Here is a 6,000-nt window from a genome sequence, read left to right as displayed (position 1 = left end):
GAGGAGAGTGAGTAAATAATTGAGTCCTTGGTAAAAGCTCAGATCCTAACAAACACTTTTGGACAGAGACAACATGAATATCCAGCATTACCTCTTGAACTACTATTTGCTTGCACAGGAAGCTTTCTGCTCCTGATCAAAGTTTGTGGACGGTGAAGTTGCCTCCTTAAGGCAGCAGCACTCTTCAAAAGACACAGAATGGGTCAACAGGACCATGAAATCTAAAATTTTCTTTCGTAGGGAAAAAGTAGGTGGAGACTAGTGCTATAAGAGCTGAGCTTCCTATTAATGTGAACAGGTCTTCAGTAATCACCAGAAACAAAACAAAGCATAAGAAAACAAAACAAAATAGAGAGCCCCTCCACCCCTTAACACACAAACAGAAATCACAGTGTGAATAAGCACAGCATGTCAGCTTTTCTTCTCAGGTGAGGAAGTAGCTATTTTTAAATGAACACGAATTATATCTGTTTCCATTATTTCTCAACCCTCAAGTTACACTTCCTGTCCTTCAGCACTCACACAGTGGACATTTACATTCCCTAGTCAGCCTTTAGGTCACCAGTTTCATACATTCGCCCTGTACAAATCAGCAAAAAACAAAAAACACAACAAAGTCATTTTAAGCTAAACTTTACATTTCTAAGCTAAAGTAAAGCACGCAGGTTTTCAAACAATGGTGGTCAATACAGCCAAAGGCTTATTTGGGTGACTGATAATGGAAAAGGCTTTCAAGACCTTGTAGTTTAGGGTACTATGAACTTACACCATCAGCAAAACTTCAAATCACTTTTTCATACATTCATTGCAAAGACTTAGTCCTTGCCTTTGCCAAAGATTAAATGGATCTCTTGCTGCTCTGGGATGCAAAAAGACAACTGTGTTTATCAGTATCTTAGGCCTAAGCTTCTGCTGATGTGTGTATCAGAGTAGATTAAAACTGATTTGATGCAGACACCCAGGGATGAATAAAGTAATACATGCAATCTGTATGTACCGCCTGTATGTAGTGTAAATCTAGGTAATCAGAGAGACTCCACTGGTATAAGCACATAGAAGGGTTTAAAGAAAGTAGTTTGCAATAGCAGCAGGACCCCAGTTCTATCCCTCCACTAAGCCACACAACATACATTTTGAAGAAAGGAAATCAGTTACAGTGGGAACTGCACAAAAGTAGCTGGTCTTTGGTAAATCCAGTCGGATTCAGAAGGAATCCTGTGGTAAAACAAGTAAATGACAAGTTGCCAGTAACTTATATAGCTGTAAAATAAGAAATGTCACAGTGTTGCATCTCTAAGATTTTGGAGAGATTTTATTAGCCTTTCTCATGTGACAAGTCCATTGTTGTTTTGGCATATACCTACACTGACTACATTTACGTGCCTTGCAAGTTCACTGTGTAGTAGCTTCATTACATAGGACTTATGGACTAGCATTATTGTTTGGCTACACTCTCACAAGCTGAAATCCTTTTGAGGTAGTGCATTTTCCTGAGTTTGATTTGTTTGTTAAACGTATACATTGATTCTAATGGCTACATATCACTACTGAGTATGGAACTCCCTTCCATAGTGGTAAACACTCAACTTTGATCCAGTGAAGAATCATATTTACCTGTATTGATAAAGATGTGTTCATTCAGTACATATGAATTTTACTTATACTTTAGATATTTATGGATACTACTATTTGGTTAGATTTGACAAAGTGTGCTACAAATAGTTTCTGGAGACACACCAAAGCAGGCTAAATTGACAACGGTGGGTTTTGAGTGGTTTGACTCATCTCTTCAGTAATCTTTTTTTTTTTTTTTTTTTAAAAAAAAATAAATAAATAAAGGATTCTATTTTTCCCCATATTTTCACCTCTGCAGAGACTACCGTAATCTGTTGACCAACTTTCATTTTTTTTTTTAATACACAGAGACTTTGATCCAAATTTTGGACAAGTTTTGGCTCATTGTCAGTTTCCCCAGTTTAACAGCACTTTGTTGCAGCTGCAAGGTAAAGGGCTGCTGCTGCTTTACACTGTGCTAAGACACAAAGCAGAAGTCAGTCTTTGGTCTTTTTGTATTTCGCCGATCTATACAGCTTGAATATCCCCTTGGGCAGTAACCAAAAATGGAATTAATAAATCAGAGGTAGGGAACGAAATTTTCACACAGTTGAAAGTCACTTCATACATTTCTGAGAACTGTGGACCTTTCTACTTCCCTCCGGATGGGCCTGGCCTGGCCATGGGTCTGACGAGCAGCCATGGCACCCCCACAGTCTCTGCTTACATGGACCACTATTTGAATCTGCGAGTCAATCCCCTTATGGGCATTGATATAGAAGATTAATCTGAACTGCACACTAAACAAAGAGTTCAATGACCCGATACTGAAAATTATGTCCATAAATATCCTTTCTTTTGCTGTTTTCAGGATGCATGAAATATACACTTCATGCATCCTGAGACTGGAAATTCCCTGCACATTTCATTTCTACATGTGATTCTATGATTTCCTACAAGGAAATTCCATGACTTTGGCTAGGCAGTCCTAAGGCAGAGGACAGAAGAGTTCAGAGTGAGCAGTAGGAGTTAAAAATTGTGAATCTCTATTCTTGTGCATATTGAGCATTTCTGCGTCCCATGCATTGCCAGTGAAAACAATGGCATGCCATTCAGAGGGAGCTGTTTCTTCTGAATAACAGATGCTCTGGGGAAATATAAGAAATAAAAGACAGAAAAAAATGCTGATCTGAGAAAAATAAGCTATCAAAAAAACACCAAACCAAACCAAAACAACAACAAAACAACAACCAGGACTGAAATGATAAATGACTAACTATTGGTAGTAAATTTCACAACACTGTCTTTTCATTAGCAAGTCAAGGTTTTGATAACTCCCACTGGCATCCTTTCTTTTCATAGTATGCCACATATATCCTAAATAAAGCACTTTTATTTATTTTTTTTTTCTCATGTAAAAGAGTGAGCACTCCGTTGTGGTGATGTGGGAGTTCAATTGTATAGAAGCATGTCATAATATATGAAAAGGCCTATACCCTAGTAACCTTGATGCTATATGACAAAACTAAAGATAACCTTGAGTTTGGGACAACCAATTTTAAGTTAAACTACTTTGAAAAAACTCTTTCTTTTGTGTAATTACAGGATGTTACACAGAGGTTTTTTTTGTTGTTGTTTTTAAGTTTCTAGTCTGTCCACATGGAAGCTAAACATCTTGTTCCCTCCATTTATATAGCAACTGCTTTCCACTGAGTGATTTCTACCTTTGTCACAAGCTATAAGCATTAAAGAGGATGATATATTACAATACAATGAAACTATAAAACAGTAATATTAAATGAGAAATATGGTACATGTGTCATGGTTATTTCATTGTAACGTTAATGAGGAAAAAGTAGAACATGGCCATGACTATTTGGCTACATTTCTTTTTATTAGAACTTAGTTATTTGCATCATCATATGGGTTAGAATCTAATTTCCTTGAACTCCTAAATGATCTAATAACAAATGGCAAAGCAGGCTGTTAACCTCAGAGAGGTTGTCTTCACAGACCAAGACTGATAGACCTCAGCAAATTGTTTTGCCAAACTGTTTGCTCTGAAGACAAGAATTCCTCCCCACCCTGCTCCCAAATCATCAAAGTGATTCAGTTTAATTCTTGTAATATTTGATTCTTCAATTCACTGTTCTGGAATTTCTGATGAGAAACATTTATAAATTGCTTGTCTAGTAAAAACAAAATAAAAACAAAACAAAACAAACAAACAAACAAACAAACAAACAAAACAAAAAAAAACAACCACACTTTGACTGGTGTGCCTTAAACTTAAGAATGACACTGCTTTCAGTGGAGGACGCTGAGATAGGGATCCTGGCTGGAGGCACGTCCAGTGCAGCCAGGGATACTTAAACCCAAAAAAGGCTATTCTGAGCACTGTTAATTGGCTCATTTAGAAAGTACCAAACTCAGGATGTTTCTCAAGGTGCTATATAGGACTACAGCTACCCAGGTCAGAAAATGCCTAGTTATCTGGTCGTCTGGTGGCACAACACCTCCCTTCAAAAAAGCATTTAAGTAGAGAATTATTCCTATGCTAACTAGCTGAGAGCTTAAATAAGGAATAGTTCTATGTGTTTGGCATGTAGTATTTCTATATCAGTGACCAGAGTCAGTGTGGACCATGAGATTTTTGTGGTTTAGTTGCTGTACTTAGTGTTGCTTATCTCAAGGAAAAAAAACACAAGTGTAACTTCAGAGAACAATGAGGATATGCCTTCTGGGATGTTAGGCAGCTTTTTTATTCACATACTTGCTTTATTTGAGAAGGATTTTCTGTATCTGTCATGCAATTTAAAGAGCAACTCTTAATCCTAGATCCTGGAAAACTTTTAGGCTGCAGTACTGCAAGCATGCAGTCTAAATAGAATTGTACCTGTTTGCAGGGCACTACACATAACACTTAAAATAAGAGGTTTCACACACAAATTCAAAAAAAAAAAAAAAAAAAAGCTAAAAAAAGTAAAAGCTGAAACTCCACTGTGCATTTCTCTATGATAGTTTTATTCACAGATTCAGAAACATATTCCTACTCATTTTAAAACTTTAAATGTCTTTTATTTTGTTTTAGTTTTGGTAACTTAGCAATTGATACGATTTTGTGTGGAAACACTATCTTGTCAAATAGGAATAGCTCATACTTAATGGCAATAGTTGATAAATTATAACTTGCCCAAAATACTATGCATGCTTCTGAAAGCTGGAATATTAATCTTTATCCAGATGTGTCTAGAAATTTGCATCTAGAAAATAGCATTTGTGAGATGCTAGATTTTTTTTTAATAACTAAACTGAAGAGTCTATAATTTAGGACACATTAAAATGTAATGCAATGTAATGCAATGTACCATACTATACTATATTATAATAAAAATGAGATGGATTATCTGAAGTGCTATACCAACCATGAAGCAGAAATGTCTACATTTTCAGAAGGCAAACAATGCCCACCCAGTAACATGTATATTACGTGTTCTGTTACAGCAATAACTGCCATATAGTTATTTCAGACTTGCATGTTGGTTTATGTGTTGCTACAGAACTGGGGCAGGACAGTTCCCAAATTCAGTTTTGTGTATGATTTGTTGAAGAGATTATAATTTACAGAAATGCATCTTCCTAGCATATACCAGAGAGATTTACCTAAGTCCCTCATCACACAAGTTCCCCACTGTCCTCTCTTAATCAGAAATTATGCACTCTGTTACTAGCTACTGTCATTATGATCAAACTCACCTTGGCTCAAATGCCCCAGCTCTTGGTATACAGCAATGATGAATGCCAGCAATACAACTGGGATGTGACTCCTCAGAGGCAGAAGGCTGTTTCCTCCTTAGTTAGCTCCAATGGCTGCCAGAGTGGGAGTGGGGGAAGCTAAAGTTGTACCTGTTTATCAGATCCTCATATCCATTCTTTCACCTAGTGGAAGAAAACAATAGACCTCTCATTTTCCTGTGCAGTAATTTATGAGGCTGATAATTGAAGGAATGGTAGTTCAGTCCTCCAGGAAAAAATCAAGCACAGCAAGAATAGACACTATTCAAATTGAAAATATTGTCTTCTGTATCTGCCTGTATATTTGTTTTCAGGGATTCTAAACATTTTTGAATTCAGTTAAAAAAAAAAAATCATTATGCTTTGACACGTCTTATCAATGCAGATTTCTTATCAGAAGGCTTTCATTTCAAGACTGTTATTTGAAAAGAGCTGATACCGAGACAGTATGTGAGAAAAGAATGGTGCAGTCTCATCTTTGACCATTTGGAAATTTACAAAAGAAAGCTGGGTATAAGATGAGTTGGTTGGGCACCTTGCTGGAGTGATTCGGCTCTGCAAGAACAGCCTTTTTTCAAGACTACCTCCAGAAAATCTAGCATTCCTGTGTTATCACACCACCTCATTGCTCTGGAAGAGTCTTCTTCCTTC

The sequence above is a fragment of the Oxyura jamaicensis genome, chromosome 4 (assembly GCF_011077185.1).
Source record: "Oxyura jamaicensis isolate SHBP4307 breed ruddy duck chromosome 4, BPBGC_Ojam_1.0, whole genome shotgun sequence".
In the NCBI taxonomy this organism is placed as follows: domain Eukaryota; kingdom Metazoa; phylum Chordata; class Aves; order Anseriformes; family Anatidae; genus Oxyura; species Oxyura jamaicensis.
This window is presented reverse-complemented; position numbering follows the sequence as displayed.